Here is an 18,602-nt window from a genome sequence, read left to right on the forward strand (position 1 = left end):
CCCAGCGGTGTGACACCCGGACTATTCAGTAAAACTGCACTCTGAGGAATTGGCGAAGGTGTGTACGATTTGAGGTTTGACGGTAGACTTTATAGGACTTAAATAATTTACCGATTGTTCCTTTTATATTCTTTTAAGATATATTTTTACTTGTGCCAAGTGGGTGACAGTCCGGCTCACTCCGAGTTTTTATCAGGAGTGGTCAGGAGTAAAGCAGAACTTGTGTGTTTGTGAGGGTGGGAGGCTGATGCCTGTCTTAATTTCTGATTTTCCTTTTCTGAAGTTTTGACAAATGGAATGAATTAACTTTTAATTCTGACTAAGATGGTGTATTTTAAGTGTGACGTTACACTTTGAAAATGGTATTCTTAAGTCTTCATAGAAATAATTTTGTTTGCTGAATTAAACTGGGACTTTTTTGCAGTTTTAGTTCTAGTGAAATTGTGAGCATATCTAAAAGTTTTGCGCGTCAAGTTATGTTTCTTTGATAAGATTTCTTTGCCGTAATCGCTCGGGTATTTTTTGGTCGTTGTAGGTGTTCAGAGCTTTTTCCTGTGATTTTTCATACGCGTTGGCCCAGTAGTCAGTCAGGGCGAACACACACTCTTTGCCGCAGAGTTGTGGCCGTGACTGTTGAATCGTATTGCTTCCGTGGAAGTCGGTAGAGGAAGCGTAATTGTTAGCAGCTGGCGGTTGTGCCCAAACTCAGCCAGGATGGAGAAACGCTAAGAAGCGGCCGTGGTCATTAAGGGCGGTGGTCTGCAGAGGCCACTGCGCGGATACGTGGGTGCTGGAACGCCAGGGCAGTAACCGGGATTCCTTCAGATTTGTGGCGCGTGCTGGGCCTGTCCTGGTCCCAGCTCTACTGGGAAGAGTGCCACGGCGACGCTGCACGTGGTCGTCTCTGCCTCCCGCTGCCATGACTGAGGTGGAGGCTGGGGCCTCACCTGCGTTGAGTACAGAGGGGAGAGACTTCTGCTTTCCATTTCGCACTTGTTTTTTTTAAGATGATTTTTAAGTGATCTTTACACTCCGTGAAGGGCTTGGACTCAAAGCTGTGAGATCAAGAGTTGCGTGCTCCGCCTACCAAGCCAGCCAGGTTCGGGGGACTTGAGTCATAACCTCTGAAGAGAGCACTGTGCCGTGTAAAATTCAGTGGCTTATTTCCTTTTCAAAGCATAGGGTTTTGCAGACGCACGGGCCGGGCCAGCTCAGCGCTGTCGGGGACCTCAGCTCCTGCGAGTGGGAGTAGAGCTGGGCTCCCAAGGAAATTGGTAATTTCCCTGCTGGTGACAGGATGCGGGAGTGACAGTCCCTTCCCCGGCAGCAGGCTGACTGCTTGCTCGAAGTCCTCACCCCTGTAGGTGGAGTAGGTGAACTTTTGTGCCCAGATGAGCAAGAGTCAAAGGCGGAAACCGGGGGGTGGCTTCCAAGAGGAAGTGAGAAGAGACGCGGATCATAAGCTTGTGCCTCCACATCCTGGCGCTCCAGGCAGTGGCCGCGGCGTGGAGGCCGTCAGGTCTGTGTGCACATTTGCACGTGAGGGGTGTGGTCACCATGGCCCAGTCCATAGGCCCTGCGGCCCCTCTTTGCACGACTTCACGGGACGAATGCCTCTTGCAGATGTCACGCGGTAGTATAATCGTTGGTGGGTCTGTCTCGTCACGCTCGAAGGCTGGCCGTCCCCACACACAGCTGTAGAGGACCCAGTCTGGAGTGACAATAGCTGACGGGTACCGAGTGCTCCTTCTGTTCCGGAGATTGCCCCAAGTTACCTGGGTGTGAAAGTCCAGTCTCCACACGACCCTGGGCGGGGGGAACTGTTGTGCTTCCCAATGTCAGGCGCAGAAGCCACGGCACGGGGTTGGGGGAAGGAGGTGCAGGTAACTTGAACAGCAGCCACCGTGACCGTGCGTGCCGGCCTGCCTCGGTGGCCGTCAGTGGCCGGTGCTGACGCGGCCCTCACTGCGGGGTGTGGCTGCCAGCCTGGGGATCTAGAGACTGCGATTCACGGCAGGAACTAGGGAGTTGCTTCTGAAAGCAAATGAAAATGAGATGCCTTTAGATGTTGGAAGCTTAGGGGCGCCTGGGGGCTCAGTCGGTTAAGCCTCTGACTTCGGCTCAGGTCATGATCTCATAGTTCGTGGGTCCAAGCCCCACGTCGCGCTCTGTGCTGACGGCTCAGAGCCTGGAGCTGCTTCGGATTCAGTGGCTCCCTCTCTCTCTGACCCTCCCCCACTTGTGCTCTGTATCAAAAATAAATAGAACAAACAAAAAAATTTTTTTAAATGTTGGAAGCTTAATAACCTGGGTTAAAAAATGGCCACTAGCAAATAGATGTCCCTCAGACGGTAAGATGATAGGTGGCTCCAGCGGTCTTGCCTGCAGACTACCGCAGCAGGACTGGCGCTCCCTCCTCCAGGCCGGCAGTGGGTCTTGCTACCTGTGCTCGTTGCCTTTCCAGGGAAAGTGGGGAGTGCGGGAGGAGGGCTCTGTGGTGAACTGTTCCCTGGTTTTATGTGTCACTTGATGGCCATGGTTCTTTTCATCACTGGCGATTTTACGTCTTGACTTTTCTTTTGTAACATTTGTTTTTTGAGAGACCGTGAGTGGGGGAGGGGCAGAGAGAGAGGGAGACACAGAATCTGAGGCAGGTTCNCTGAGAGAGAATGAGAGAGAGACAGCATGAGCAGAGGTGGGTCAGAAAGAGAGGGAGACATAGAATCTGAAATATGCTCCAGGCTCTAGCTAGCCGTCAACACAGAGCCCAATGTGGGGCTCGAACCCATGAACCACGAGATCATCACCTGAGCTGAAGTCGGACCCTTAACTGACTGAGCCACCCATGCACCCCTTAATCTGTTTCTTAATCTGTGATCATATTAATCTTTTTCTAAAGAAATAAATACTAAAGGCTTATCTGTAACTGAAACTTAAGTCGGAAGAGTTACGGAAATCCTATGTGTATTTGGGTAATGTGGTAGGGCCTTTCTGATGGGGTTTATGTAGATATATTATGGGAGAAACAGAAATGTTTCAGTTGGGGAAGGTAAACAAAAATTAAGGGCACTTGGACATCAGTATCAGGAAGTTAGTTTGTATCATTGAATGTTAGATACATCTGATTTCAAAGATATTAACGTGGGAAACTGCTCCCTAGAATCAATGAAATCCGGTATTTGTGAATGCAAAAATACTTATTTTTAGAGTATTGTGGGTTTTTTTCTGTGTGTAGAAAATGAGCTTTAAGTATTTGTCACTGATTTTCTTTAAGTTGTGATGGAAATGGTGTCTAGTTATTTGAATTATTCCCAATCTGGTACATTGTCTAGCTACATTCCATTGTAGAATTCCCATTTATTTAATATTTATATCTATGTCATTGAAAGGGGGCTTCAGGAAAGCATCTTCTGGGGGAAAGCCATCAAACGAGAACTATCTAGTAACATTCTTGCTATTTAATTTAGGAGAGAGCTTCATGGGGGAGATTCTGCTGTTAGGAAATCAGTTATGTGTAGTTTTCTTAAAATTAAGGCATTTAACATACTTATGAGCACAGCTGCATTGTAACACTCTTAAACCAGGCTGCATGTTCAAGAAGTTGGACTGATCTTAGTTATATAATTAGATGTACGTATATAAGATTTATGGTAATGTTAAATCACATGCCTCGATTTTTTTCCCCTTGGTTTTAAAAGTCTTGTTTTGATGAGTTCTGGGTTTAGTTCACGTCTGCTGTTTATCAGGTGTGAGGGTACTGAACCTCAGCTCCCTAGTCTAGAAATGACGTGAGTTTTGTCAAGATCAAACAGTGTGCAGTGCTTTTACCTGTAAAGTGTTGTTGGAATGTTAGGTACGACTGTTGATTAATTCTCACGTATTTTAAGGTGTTGGGTGGGTTGTAGCTATATTTAGATATAAAATAATAGTTTCTTATTTTTTCCGGACCTCCCTCCAATCTCTTCACTCCCCCCAGTTACCTTCAGTTGGGCCTGATCTTGGTTTTTCCATTGTTATTCAGTGTTCCTTTCCTGCTTGTACTTTTTTTTTTTTAGTTTATTTATTTTGAGAAAGACAGCGCAAGCGGGGGAGGGACAGAGAGAGGGTGACACAGGATCTGAAGCAGGCTCTGTGCTGACACCAGAGAGCCTGACCCGGGGCTCGAACTCCTGAACTGCGAGATCATGACCTGAGCCAAAGTCAGATGCTTAACCGACTGAGCCACCCAGGCGCCCCTCTGCTCGTATTTCTTGCTCATACTCGGTGACCCTTGTTGAGGTTTCTTGCCCAACTTTGTTTCCTGTCTACCTTCCGACCCTACCGATCCTTACCACATTCCACTTTCTTTATGAATCACTGCTCAGCCACTGTGGGTTGTTTTGTTTTGTTTTGTCTTAGAATTTATTTTTTATTTAGAGAGAGAGAGAGAGCGAGAGCGCGCGCATGAGCAGGGGAGGGGCAGAGAGAGAATCCCCAGGAGTCTCTGGCACTGTCAGTGCAAAGCCAGACATGGGGCTCGAACTCACGATCTGTGAGAACATAACCTGAGCTGAAATCAAGAGTCAGATGCTTAACTGACTGAGCCCCCCAGGCGCCCACCTGCTCAGCCACGCTAACACCTGGTACTCTGTCTTAGATGTGACCTTTCCTTTTACTTAGCTATGTTAGCAGTGTCTTCTTGTTCTCTAGTTTTATCACGTGTTAGGCTTGTGTCTTCACCTAGTTCCTCAGGTATGGAGGGCATCGGTGCAGATCCCTTGTCTGTGCTCACACCAGCTTTGTGTTAACTTGACAGATTACCTTCGGGCTTTTCATCTGTAAAACGGAGGTGGTGTTCCCTGTGGCCATTACAGTTGTTAGGAAGATTCCAGATAAATGCAGGGAAAGCTCCCTCAAACAAGCACATGGTAACTAATAACTGTGGGAACTTCTCTTAGAGACACTCCTGCAAAGGGGAGTAAGTTACTCCGTGTTGCCCCAGGGCGCCCGTGTGACCAGGGAAGGAAGGGTGTTGCAGGGCCAGCCTGGGCCCAGTTCATCTGACCGGTGCCCTGGAGGGGCTGCCGCCGGGTGCCGGGTGGAGACCCCGGCTCCTGCCTGGAGAAGGCCCCTGTTGGGACAGGCAGGTCGGCGCACGGTCCTGAGAGCAGGGCGGGCATGGGGCGCTGCCCCCGGTGCCCAGGGGCACTTGGGTGCGGAGCGAGCGGGAGGAAGCGCGGCGGGGAGGAGGGGTGAGGGACCGGAGAGAGTGTGGTGCCTTCTGCGGAGCCCGAGGGCCTGGCGGGGGCGTGGCCGGGCTGGGGGGCCGCGGCGGGGCCACGGGGTGCCAGCGGCAGCCGCACCCCCGGGCACCGAGCACCGAGCGCCTGCTGAGGACTCGGAATTGTATTTTGAAGGGAGCGTGGTCGCGCGCCTTGAAGACTCTCAGCTAGACTTTCGTCGGGACGGTCGGCCGGGCCCGGGAGAGGCTGGCGGTGCGGTCGGAGCGCGGCTCTGCGGCAGCGGAGGCTGGAGACGGGCTTCCGCNAAACCAGAAGAACTTAAAATACTTCCTATTCCACTTTAAAATGATAATGAGTCTGTTACCTGTGAGCATACCGTTTTTAATGAAAAACAACTTCCTTAAACAAAAGCTTTGGTGAGAAGACTGGCCGTGTTTTATACTTGGTGTGAGCGTAGGGGTTAAAGCAAGACAGCTGGGTTTTCGGATTCCCTGCGTCTGTGTTCAGTGTGTGGAGACTGTTTCATTGAAATATGTGAAGAAAATGTGGCCTCACGCTTACATGTAATTAGAAGAGGAAGGAATGACTTAATAGCCTTTCCATAAAATTCTGGATATTTTTTAATACAGTGGTAAAACTGGACATGAGATGGGTTCTTCAAGTTCAGTTGTGCTTTGGAACCTGAAACTGTATCATTGAACTGGGGTCTCAGTCGGTTAAGCGTCCGACTGCGGCTCAGGTCGTGATCTCACAGTTTGTGGGTTCAAGCCCCATGTCGGGCTCTGTGCTGCCAGCTCGGAGCCTGGAGCTGCTTCAGATTCTGTGTCTTCCTCTGTCTCTGCTCCTCCCCTGCTCACGCTATGTCTCTGTCTCTCTCAGAAATAAAACATTTTTTTAAAAAATTAAAAAATAAATAAAATGCATCACTTCTACCTTGTACTTTGAATGACTCTCTTACTCCTGTGGTTTAGTAACATCATGCCTTGGTCATTTGGACCAGGGGTACCAAATACTGATATGCTGGGTTTTCCAGACCTTCAAAATGTTGATGCATTTCGTTATAAAAGATCAAAGAAAATCACATTTGTTAATGTCACAACTGATCTCCTTAGAAAAGTCTCGAAGTGGGAAGCTGTCAAAGTCATAGTAATAGATATGTTTTCCAAAATTCGAATATCCTCTTAAAAGTGTGAATATTGGGGCGCCTGGGTGGCTTAGTCGGTTAAGCGTCCGACTTTCGCTTAGGTCATGATCTCGCGGTTCGTGGGTTCGGGCCCCGCGTCGGGCTCTGTGCTGACTGCCAGCTCAGAGCCTGGAGCCTGTTTCAGTCTGTGACTCCCTCTCTCTCTGACCCTCCCCTGCTCACACTGTCTCTCTCTCCTGGAAATAAATTAAAAAAAAACATTAAAAAAAAAAAATTAAAAAAAAAAAAGTGTGAATATTAACATTGTCAGCAAATACTGTCGGTTGTTCTCTGTGAAATGAGAGGCTCCCTTTGTTCATTTTCAGGAAACTTTGCTGCCAGATACCAAAGCCTGAAAAACCATAGTTGGTGAGTTGTTATTTCATATAAAAACGGCATTCCATGCCATACGTGGCTCGGTCGGCCTGCAACCCACACAACCATGCATGTGCTTCTCCTTGAGACAGCCACTGCTTGGAGATGCGACGGACGTGGTTCGTGTGTAGGGCCCACCTCACCACAGAGGATAGTGAAACGGCTCCTGCCAACGGGTTGGGATTGAGTAACATTGGTTGGTTTGGTCATCAAGGACAGTCCCAAGTGGAGCTGGCTGGCTCGCCCCCCGCGGGGGTGCGGGAGCTGAGCGGTGGCTCCGGACAGCGGGAGGCCGCAGCCAGGACGCCTGCCGAGCCACCCACGGTTCTCATCTCCGTTGCTCTGGTTCATCCACGCGGATGTCAGCTCGCTGTTAGGAAAATAGTCTTGTCCTCGGGGACCGCTCAGATCCACAGACCACGCTTCGAGAACTGTGGCTTTAAAGTAAGGTGCTAGCAGGAAGGGGTGACGGGGCAGGTTTCGAGATTAACTGTCCTCTCTCATCTTCACTGGATCTTACTGTTTTTGTCTCAAAATGCAAAAGGAGAGCATTCGTTATTTAAAGAAAATCAGATTATACGATGTGTGAAGAGTAAAAGCAAAACGTCCCCTCTGCACTGCTGCCCAGGGATCCTCCCCGTGGCAACTACTCTTTTTTTTTTTTTTTAACTTTTTAAAAAATGTGTTTGTTTCTGAGAGAGCGCGCGAGCGAGTGAGCAGGGGAGGGGCAGAGAGAGAGGGAGATACAGAGTCTGAAACAGGCTCCAGGCTCTGAGCTGTCAGTACAGAGCCCGATGCGGGGCTCGAACCCATGAACAGTGAGATCCTGACCTGAGCCGAAGTCAGACGCTTAACCGACTGAGCCCCCAGGCGCCCCTCGAGGTAACTACTCTTAACGGTGTGTGCTTCTCGGCCATTTCCAATGCATTTATTTATTTTCAACTTTAAAACTTAGTTTGTGTATAGGCAGGGTTTTGTTTATTTTTTTACAAGATGTGAATCCTGTCATAAATACTGTTTTGCAACTTTTTTGGCATCACTAGTGTGCAGTTTAAAGTCTTACACGGACCCAGCTTTCTGCTGAGCTGTGTATATGTATATGTGTATTTGACTCTTGCAGCTGCCCCTTGAGATAGAAGTGCTACTGTTGCCTTTGTTTTATAGATGAGAAAATTGACTCTCAGGGACATTAACTCACTTAGCCCAAGGTCCCAGAGCTGGTGGGTGCTAGAGTCAGGATTCCAGTCCAGGTGTTCTGAGTCCTGAGCCCACACTTCAGTATTTTTAACCATGCTGCCTCGGTGTATAGCTCTGTTTGGTGCCTTTTGCTGACTGCGCACCATTTCATCACACAGAGCATCTCATTCATTGAACTCGTCTCGTTGGTGGGTTCAGTGTTTGCCGTTACTGAAGACACAGCAGCACATCTGCCTGGGCAGCCGCTTCCGCGGCTGGATTCCTAGGAACGGACACACTGGCGGAGGCTTCTTGCCTCCATTTTGATGCTGCCAAATTACTCTTCAATAGAAGATGCCATCTTACGCCTTCCCCGAAACTTCTTCCCTCCTCTCATGCTGAGAGCATCAGTCTTTTTAATGTTAGCAATTAAAAAAAAATTTTTTTTTTAGAGAGCATGCGCATGCATACGTGAGCAGGATTGAGGGAGACGGAGAAAGAATCTCAGGCAGGCTCCAAGCCCAGTGCGAGCCCGGCCCAGTGTGGGCCCAGAGCTCGACTCAACCTCAGGAAGGTGACATCTGACCTGAGCCGCAGTCAGATACTCAACCAACTGAGCCACCTAGACGTCCCTAATGTTAGCTATTTTAATGGCACATCTAATTTCCATTTCCTTGCCAGTTATGCAATTGAGATTTTTTTTTTTAATGTTTTATTTTTGAGAGCACTAGCAGGGGCGGGGGAAGGGGTGGAAGGTGGGGACGGAAGACTCAGAGGGGTCTCTGCGCCCACAGCAGTGAGCCTGATGGGAGCCTCGCACTCATGAACTGTGAGGTCATGACCTGAGCAAAGCCAGACACTCAACAGACTAAGCCACCCACACAACCCATGCAATTGAGATTTTTTTACTGATGATTTTTGTTTCTCCTCTGAATCGTTAGATCACATCATTTGTCCATGTTTCTACTGAGCTCTTAGAAAATCAATTTCTAAAAGCTCTTTATACCCTATGAATATTAATCTCTAAATATTTTTTATTGTAAACATTTTTTTTTTAATTTTTAAAATTTTGTTTATCCAGGGGCGCCTGGGTGGCTTAGTCGGTTAAGCGTCCGACTTTCGCTTAGGTCATGATCTCGCGGTTCGTGGGTTCGAGCCCTGCGTTGGGCTCTGTGCTGACTGCCAGCTCAGAGCCTGGAGCCTGTTTCAGTCTGTGACTCCCTCTCTCTCTGACCCTCCCCTGCTCACGCTGTCTCTCTCTCTCTCTCCTAGAAATAAATAAAACATTTAAAAAAAAACTTATTAAAATTTTGTTTATCCATTTTGAGAGAGAGAAAGTGCAAGCAGGGGAAGGGGAGAGAGAGTGGGGAGAGAGAGCATCCCAAGTAGGCTCCACACTGTCAGCACGGAGCCAGACACAGGGCTCGGACCCATGAGTCGTGAGATGACATGAGCCGAAATTAAGAACTGGATGCTTAACCAAAGCATCTGAGTGACCCAGACGTGCCAAACCTTGAGTTTTCATTCTTCCCCCCCTGCCTCCCCCCGCCCCAGTTTGTATACATAACTACGCAGAGTTCATTTAAGGACGCTAAACGTGTCTTTTACAAGGGGAATTTTTTGGCTGTTGTTGCTATTGGAAATTAAGAAAAATCAGATCCCTGTGTGGGTCAGTGATGGTTTAGGAGGGGAATGGTAAGTGGGACAGGAATTTCATTAATTAACTCAAATGGAAGCTGGAGTTCAGAGCCCAGTGGCAGGGACAACCACGAAAACAGAGACCCTGGTGAGGATTTTGGACTTGCTCAGAGCACAGGGCAGGGTTTAGCCTATTCCGTCTACATCTTTGTCGATCAGAAAACAGCTAGGGTCGCCTGGGGGGCTCAGTCAGATGAGCATCCAGCTTTTGGTTTCTGCTCAGGTCATGATCTCACGGTTCGCAGGATCAAGCCCAGCGGCAGGCTTGTGCTGGGCTCAGCTCACGCTGGGTCTGGAGTCTGCTTGAGATTCTCTCTCTCTCTGCCCCTCTCCCCGTGCTCTCACTCAAAGTAAACATTTAAAAAATAAAAGGGGTAAGGAAAAGAGTTAAAGTAGTGATGAGGTTTTACTTTCGCTTTACATTTCTGGAAAGATTATCCCTGCACATAGTTTGGAGGGCAGTTTGGCATATACACCTGTTACGCTTAAAGCCAGGTTGTGACCCCCTGGCTCTGCCTGCGGGAGCGCGCCGCCACTGCGGGACCGCGCGCTTCTAGAATTGGGCATCGCGGTGGTCAGACATCCGGGAAAACGGAAATGCCCCAACGTAGTGAAGGGATTAAAAGCATCATGGTGCCCCTTTGTGGTGGGTTGGAGGGGTCTGTGACACAGCCGCTTGCAGAGCAGCGCCCCCCTGGGGAACCGGGGGGTGGACCCTCCCCCTGCGGATCAGAGCAGTTGCCTGCGGAGAGCGAGGCTTCAGGCCTGCGCTGAAGAAGGACGTCTGCTTTTGTGCTGGATGCTTCTGCAGGGTCACATTTCACACCAGGGACCCCTTGTGTTTTGGGCCGTTGAGAACAGGGAAGCGCTAGCTCTCCACGGAGGCGGCACAGCGGTCCCCTAGCTGCCGCCTGTGAAGCTGCCGCCGCGGCTGCCTCGGGCTACGCTTGGAAACTCCCTGCACGCCGGTGTTCACTTTTCATCTTCTCCCGGTGTCTCCAGTGACAAAACAACCATAAAAGCAAACCCATTAAAAAGCACTAGTTTCATTAATTAGATTTAAAACAGAGCAAAACAGTAACCCAGCGAGTAAGCGCTGAAAGGGTGGCTTCAGTGCCTCGTGTGTGGCGGTGCATTTGTAAGCACACCTGACCTCCTAACTCGTCGGGGCGGGGGGGCTACGTCTGGCTTTGTTTCTGTGGGGTAAGCGTGTGCCTGCATGTTCTAGTGACGTGTCGTGACGTCATGACTTTTTTGACACACTTTTCGTACAGGAGAACTATTTTAAATCTTCAAACTGTTTGCCACCTCACATTTTGGTAAACTCTTAAGTGGCTTTTAAATGAGAATAACCTAAATATATATTATTAACATGATATGTTAGTAATACTCATGTTCTCAATACTTGATCTTATTTGTTTCAGATTTTTTAAGAGGTAAACAGTACAGTTCCAGTTGAAGTCCTTTTTTGTAACCCTCGGTCCAGTCGGAACCGGGGAGGCCCCGGCCCAGCCCAGCCCAGAGGAGTTGCCAAAGGGTCTAGATTTTGTCCCGAGAAGGAAGGAATTCAAGGACAGACTGAGCAGACAACACCAGCGGGAAAGTCAGGAAAAGGGACGCACTCTCCCCAGATGTGACAGTTGGCAGCACACGGCGGNGGGGTTTCTTGGAAGTAGTTCGTGCTTTTCCCTCTGTGTTTGGTCAGGGGGCCGGTCGTGGCACCTGCCACCGGGGGCCTGCCTGGTCTGGTCCAGCTTCTTGTGGAATCTTGAAGCTGGGCCCGGGTGCCCCCGTTAGAGCTGAACTGAGTGTCTAGTCTCCTGCCCTCACCCGGGGCAGCTTCTGCCACAAAACGGCGTCTAGACGGTCCCCTCTTCTGCACGCGTGCCAAAGGGGAGGCACGGCTCGTCTCCTACAGCTTCTCTCCGCTTCACCCCAGCGGCTGCTGCTGTCTCTCCGCCTCTCGCACCTTAATGATCTCATGGAGTGTTTAAAGGTCACATTTTTTGGTCTTGACTTTATGGTACCAAAAAGGACATGTCTGGCCCTTGGAGTCTTCGGAAAAGTCAGATAGTCTTGATAGGAGTCGTAGTTCCTCACCAGAAACTCCTCTGCTTCGCCAGCGAGCCCCGGTTAAGTTCAGGAATGTAATCATTGACTGGAAATTGGAAAGAATGAGAACGTTCCCTTACCCGTTCTATGTACGTCCTGCTCACCGAGGGACAGTGGGACTCTGTATTCTGTGTGCTCTTTAAAGAACTGCCAGGCACAGTGAGTCCGTGGGTAAAATGGCAGCCCTACAAATTGTTGCTTTAGAAATCCACGCACGGTCACCTTTGGGGTGCTGGCCGTGAGGGTCGCCGGAGGGGCTTCACGCCACCGCCTCGAGGAGTAGCTCGGGGGTCGCGCCCTTTTATTTCATTTGGCCAGACAGAAAAATACAGAACATTCGGGCTAATGTGGATTTGGACTTGTCTTGTTTTTTGAGGTCTAGAAAATTTTTTAATGTTTTTACTTCAGAGAGAGAGAGAGAGAGACAGCGTGAGCAGGGGAGGGGCAGAGAGAGAGGGAGACACAGAATTGGAACCAGGCTCCAGGCTCTGAGCTGCCAGGACAGAGCCCGATGTGGGGCTTGAACCCACGAACTGTAAGATCATGACCTGAGCCAAAGTTGGACGTTTAACCAACTGAGCCTCCCAGGCGCCCTCCGAATTTTTTTCTTAATTGAAGTCTGTGTTAGATTCCCATGTTCTGTCGTGTTGATTTGTCTCCAGTCCCCATCACCTATTTGACCCACCCCTCCCCCCACCACCTCCCCTCTGGTAATCATGAGTTTTCTGTAGTTAAGAATATGTTTCTTGGTTTGCCTCTATTTCTGGTTGTTTCTTAAACTCTGTATGAGTGAGATTATATGGAATTTGTCTTTCTGGCCAACTGACTTCACCTAGCATTACCCATTCTATTTATGGGTAGATGGCAAGAGGTCATTCTTGTTCGTGGCTGAGTAATATTCCCTGTACATAATCCACACTGTCCACCCTGCCCGTTCATCTGTTGGTAGACACTTGGGCTGTTTCTGTAACTTGGCTATTATAAATAATGCTGTAATAAATGTAGGGGTGCATATATACCTTTGAATTAGTGTGGGGTTTTTTGCTTTGGTTTGAGGGTTTTGGGGGAGGGTTGTCAGTTTTTTTGGTTGTTTTTGTTTTTTTTGCATTTTTCACTTTGGGTGTAAATACCCAGTAATGTGATTGCTGGATTGTAGGATAGTTCTCTTTTTTAAAACAATTTTTAAGTTTATTTATTTTGAGAGAGAGCAAGCAGAGGAGGGGCAAAGAGAGAGGTTGACCGAGAATCCCAAACAAGCTCCATGCAGGGCTCGGTCCAGGAATTGTGAGACCATGGCCTGAGCTGAACCAAGAGGGGACACTTAATGGCCACCCAGTCCCCCCCCCCTTAACGTTTCCCTGTTTTTCAATTGGATTGTTTTCTTTTTGGGTGTGGAGTTGTGTAAGTTCTCTGTATTTTGGATACTAACCCTTTATCAGATATATCGTTTGTAAATATCTTCTCCCATTTGGTAGGCTGCCTTTTAGTTTTGTGGATTGTTTGCTGTGCAGAAACTTACTTTACTATGTTTATTTATTTATTTTGAGAGAGGGAGCGAGCACACGCACGTGACAGGGGCAGAGAGAGAGAATCCCACCCAGGCTCTTCACATCACAGGGCTCAATCTCGTGAATTGTGAGGCCATGCCCTGAGCCGCCCAGGAGCCGTGCGCAGAGACTTTTTGTTTTGATACAGTCCCTGCGGGGTTTCTTCGCTTTGTTTTCCCTTCACGTCACAGATGTTAGTGCCTGTGCTGCCTTCTAGGGTTTTTATGGTTTCAGTTTTTCACATTCAGGCCTTTAATCCGTTTTGAGTGTATTTGTGTATGGGGTAGGAAAGTGGTCCACTTTCATTCTTCTGCATGTCGCTGTCCTGCTTTCCCAGCACCGCTTGTTGAAAAGACTGTCTTGTCGCATTGCATGTTCATTCTTCCGCTGGGGAACGTTAGTTGACCATATAATTGTGGCTTTATTTCTGGGTTTTCTGTTCTGTTGTATCGATATGTGTGTCTGTTTTTTATGCCATTACCATACTGTTTTGATTACTGCCTCTTTGTAATTGAACTTGAAATCTGGGATTGGGACACCTCCAGTTTTGTTTTTCAAGGTTGCTTTGGCTGTTCAGCGTCTTCTGCGGTTCCATACAGCTCTTAGGACTGTCTGCTCTAGCTCTGAACAACGCTATTGCCACTTTGCTAGGAATTGCATTAAATCTGTGGATTGGGTGGGTAGTATAGACATTTTATCAGTATTTGGCCTTCCAACCCATGAGCATGGACTGTCTCTCCATTTTTTTGTGCTGTCTTCAGTTTCTTTCATCAGTGTTTTTATAGTTTTCGCAGTATAGTCATTCACCTTAGTAGGCTTGTTCTTAGGCATCTTGCTGTGTTTGATGCAATTGTAAGTAGAATTGTTTTCTTAATTTCTCTTTCTGCTGCTTCATTGTTAGTGTGTATAGGACCGCAACAGATTCTGTCCCTTGATTTTTGTAGCTTGTGACTTCACTAAATTCATTTATCAGTTGTAGTAATTGTTCTGGTGGGTTCTTCAGGATTTTCTATCTGTAGTATTATCCTGTCCCCTGCAGATAGTGACAGTTTTACTTTCTTCTTACCGATTTGGATGCCTCTTATTTCTTTATGTCGTCTGACTGCTGTGCCTGGGGCTTCCAGCACCGTGTTGAATAAAAGTGTAAGTCGTTCTGCTTCCGCCCAGCAGTGAGTCAGAGTCCCTGGTGCTCCACACCTGTGCCTACGTCTGGTGTGCCCGTGACTCGGACTGTCGCCCCCTGCGGGGTGTGCAGTGCGCCGTAGCCTGTTTTTGTTTGCATTGCCCGTGGAGCTGATACGAGGCATCTTTTCGTGGGCTTCTCAGCCGTCTGAGGATTTGTGTATGGTTTTGGCCCGTTTTGTAATTGGGTTTTCTTGTTGCTGGTTTTGGGAGTTCTTACTGCACTTTGGACAGCAGTCCTGTATGAGCGGCAGCTTTTGCAAGTATTTTCTCCTGGTATGTGGCTTGTCTTCTCATTCTCTTGACTACATAAGAATTATATTCCATTTTATGGTAGAATTAAATATGGGTTTTTTTGGAGTAGGAAATCATACATTTCTAATCTGTTTTAATCATTGAGTGTACTCTTAAAATTTTTATTGTCAGAGAATAAATATATTTCTGAAAAGCTTTTTGAAATTGGATTTATATGCACTGAATGACTTACTGGTCAAAAATAACTTACTACACTTTTTCTAAAATCACAAACTGGGGATGAGTACTGTTTGCTTATTTAAAGTTTGATGAAACTTTGACTTGTGGGGCACCTGGGTGACTCAGCCGGTTGAGCATCTGACTCTTGATTTCGTCTCAGGTCATGACCTCGGGGTTCATGGGGTCACCTGTGTCAGGCTCAGCGCTGACCTACCTGGGGAACCTACTTGGGGTTCTCTCTGCCCTTCCCCACATACATGCGCACTCGCGCACTCACTCTCTTTCTCTCAAAATAAATAAACTTAAAAAAAAAAAAACTTTGGCGCGTTTTATCATTTACCTGGTAAACTTCTCACTTATTTGATAATCTTACCTATTTCAGGATTTCTGTGAGAAATATCTCTGAGCTTTTTCACATGTGTTTAAGTATACTGAACTGTTTATTTGGTATAAGGAAGACTCTCAGAGCCGTGCGTGTTCCTAACAGATAGTAATAAAAAATAGCATATGATGGGGCCTGGCTGGCTCTGTTGGTGGAGCGTGTGACTCTTGATCTCAGGGTTGTGAGTTTAAGCCCCAGGTGGGGCTTACTTTAGGGAAAAAAAAAGATGGCATATAAGGAGAGAAATGATAGCCTGTTGTTCTAATATGACAGACTAGATTTAAAGATCATTTCCCAAATCTGGAGAGAGATTCTTCCCCTTTTGGGACCAATTTCTCAGATTAACAGCCTCTTTTACGTATATGACAAAAATGTGAGTCACTGTCCTCTTGCGAGTGTGAGTCTACAATCCCAGGGACCGGTGGTGTGGTCACCTGCCCGGTGCGCAGCGGGAAGGGCAGTTTGGCTGACGAATGGGGGGGACCAGGGTCAGCAGGTGAGCTCCCAGCTCCTCCTTTTGCATCTTGGCGCATCCGTCCTGCATGCGGGCCCCGTGCCCCAGGCGCACCGCCCCACGGCTCCCGTCCTGGCTGCCCGCAACTAAGCTGCCATCGTGGTGAGCGTTCCAGAAGGAGTCAGAGTGCGTCCCTGGGCCCTGGTGTGAGGGACGGATCAATACAAACCGGGTTGAGGGGCCGGAGGGGCGTCCTGGCCGAGCAGAGAGCCGGAGGAGGGCCTGGAGCAGTAAGAACTGTGACCAGTTTGAGAAACTAATGCCGGGGTCATCAGACCGGCAGAAAGCAGAGGGGAGAACAGAATGAGGGTTGTGATCATTAGCCTGAGGGCAGTGAGAATTCACTTGATGTGTGTTAAGAATGTGTTTGAAAAATAAAAACTTCCCTGGCTGCAATGTGTAGGGGTGGGCCGGAATCCTTTTGGGGCAAGATGTTCAGTTGAGGCGTGTGTAGTTTTAATTTTCTTCCAGACAATCTGGTGTGTGCTTTGATGATGGTGATACCTGTCTTTGGTCGTGCCCGGGTACTTCGACTGGCCTTGTTTCAGACTTCTGCCGTGGCCTCAGCCCTTCATTACTGAGAGAGGCACTGTGTAGGCGATTCAGCACAGGGTGTCCTAGAAACCGTTCAGGTTACTTAATATTAATATGTCTGCGGGAAAGGGCAATATATATTGTCAGATAGCCTTTGGGATAAAAACTTGTTGTTTTTTAGGACGGGGTAGAATACTCTGTATGACTCAGATTCTCCTGACAGAGTTCAGTTAAATCTCTGTTGGGCTTTAACGACGGAAGTGAAATATGGTTGCCTAAGTCTTGAAGTCCATTGAAATCGGCCTGACAAGACTTAGTTGGGGAATGACGTGTACATGATTTTCCTGATCTGCTGCTGCCTTCACCTTATGCACGTGCTTGTGAGAAGTGGCCAAAAAGAAACAGAGGCTCCTTTGGTTTAAATGAAGTGGGATTCAGACTTCAGCCTCTACTAGAAAGCTGTAATCGCCAAGGCAGTATGGTATTGGCACAAAAACAGACGCATAGACCAGTGGAATAGAATACTGAACTCAGAATTGGACCCACAAATGTATGGGCAACTAATCTTTGACAAAGCAGGAAAAAGTAGCCAGTGGAAAAAAAGACAGCCTCTTTAACAGATGGTGCTGGGATACCTGGACAGCAACATGCAGAAGAATGAAGCTAGATCATTTTCTCACACCATACATGAAAATAAACTCAACATGGATAAAGGACCTGAACATGAGACAGGAAACCATCAGAACCCTAGAGGAGAAAGGAGGAAACAACCTCCTTGACCTCAACCGCAGCAATTTCTTACTTGACACATCCCCAAAGGCAAGGGAATNCAATGGGGATGGGGAAGAGGGGAAGGGGGTGATGGGCATGGAGGGGGGCACTTGTGGGGATGAGCACTGGGTGTTGTATGGAAACCAACTTGACAAACTATTTAAGAAAAATGAATGAATGAATGAATGAATGAATGAATGAATGAAATGGGATTAGCGGCGCCTGGGTGGCTCCGTCAGTTTAAGCATCCAACTTCGGCTCAGGTCATGATCTCACTGTTGGTGAGTTTGAGCCCCACGTTGGGCTCCGTGTTGACAGTTCAGAGCCTGGAATCTGCTTCAGATTCTGTGTCTCCTTTTCTCTGCCCCTCCCCTCCTCAAAAATATATATTTAAAAAAACCAAGAATAATAGATTTATTGAGATATGATTCACTTGACATAAAACTCATACTTTTAAAGTCTACAGTTGGGTATTTTTTAGTATGTTCACTGACTTGTGCAGAGGTCACCACTGTCTAATTCTAGAACATTTTCATCATCCCCAGAAGAAACTCATTAGCTAGTGCCCTTCATTCCTTCCTCCTCTACCTCCTGGCAACCACTAACCTACTTTCTGTTTCTGTGGATTTCCCTATTCTGGACATTTCATATAAATGAAATCATACGATAGATCTGGCTTTTTCCACTTAGCATTAAGTTTTCAAGGTTCATTCATCTAGGAGGTGTCAGTATTTCATTATTTGTTTAGCTGAATGATACTCCATTGGGTGAATATGGACCACATTTTGTTTTTGAGCTCATTTCATGAATAGTTTGGGTTCTTTCCAGTATCTGGCTGTATTTAAATAATGTTGCTATGAATATTCTTGAACAATTTTTAACATAGACCTGTGTTTCCAGTGTTGTCAGCCATGATACCAAAGAGTGAGGTTGCTGGTCATGCGCTCATAACTCTGTGTTGACCTTTTTGAGGAGATGCTAAGCTGTTTTGCGAAGTGGTTGCATCATGTTACAGTCCCACCAGTATGAGGGTTCCAGTTTCTCTGCATCCTCGCCGACAGTTCTGGTTTTTTTTTTTTTTTTACTTTAGCCATCCTTCTATAAGGTCGCAGTCAGTGCCATCCCATTGTGCGGCTGTTTCCCCAGTGATAATGATGTTGAGCGTCTTTTCCTGTGCTTATTCAACATTTGTGTATTCTCTTTGGGAAAAAATGTCTATTCAAATGCCTTGCCCATTTTTTAGTTGGCTTTTTTTTTTTTTTTAAGCTATTGGGTTGGATACTAGAGTCTTGCCTGATACATGATTTGCAAATATTTCCTCCCGTTCTGTGCATCGCCTTTTCACTCTGTCGGTGCCCTTAGATGCACAAGAATTCTTAATTTAGATGATATCCAATTTATCTTTTCTTTTTCTTTTGTCTGCAGTGCTTTT

At 47.4% G+C, this 18,602-nt stretch overlaps 1 protein-coding gene across 2 annotated transcripts in view; it reads left to right on the forward strand.

Moving 5' to 3' along the window:
• Nucleotides 1–40: 40 nt before the first annotated feature.
• PPP2R2D (protein phosphatase 2 regulatory subunit Bdelta) overlaps nt 41–18,602 on the forward strand; it is a 49,010-nt gene continuing 30,448 nt past the window's right edge. The window contains exon 1 of one of the 2 annotated variants that reach the window (XM_077762991.1): nt 41–58. The gene's annotated coding sequence lies outside the window, so the exon portion shown is untranslated. Of the gene's footprint in view, nt 59–6,756; nt 6,775–18,602 lie in introns of those variants that run through there. The other variant, XM_077762992.1, reaches the window with a different exon arrangement.

This window comes from Crocuta crocuta, unplaced genomic scaffold (genome assembly GCF_008692635.1).
Source record: "Crocuta crocuta isolate KB4526 unplaced genomic scaffold, BGI_CrCroc_1.0 scaffold466, whole genome shotgun sequence".
Classification (NCBI taxonomy): Eukaryota; Metazoa; Chordata; class Mammalia; order Carnivora; family Hyaenidae; genus Crocuta; species Crocuta crocuta.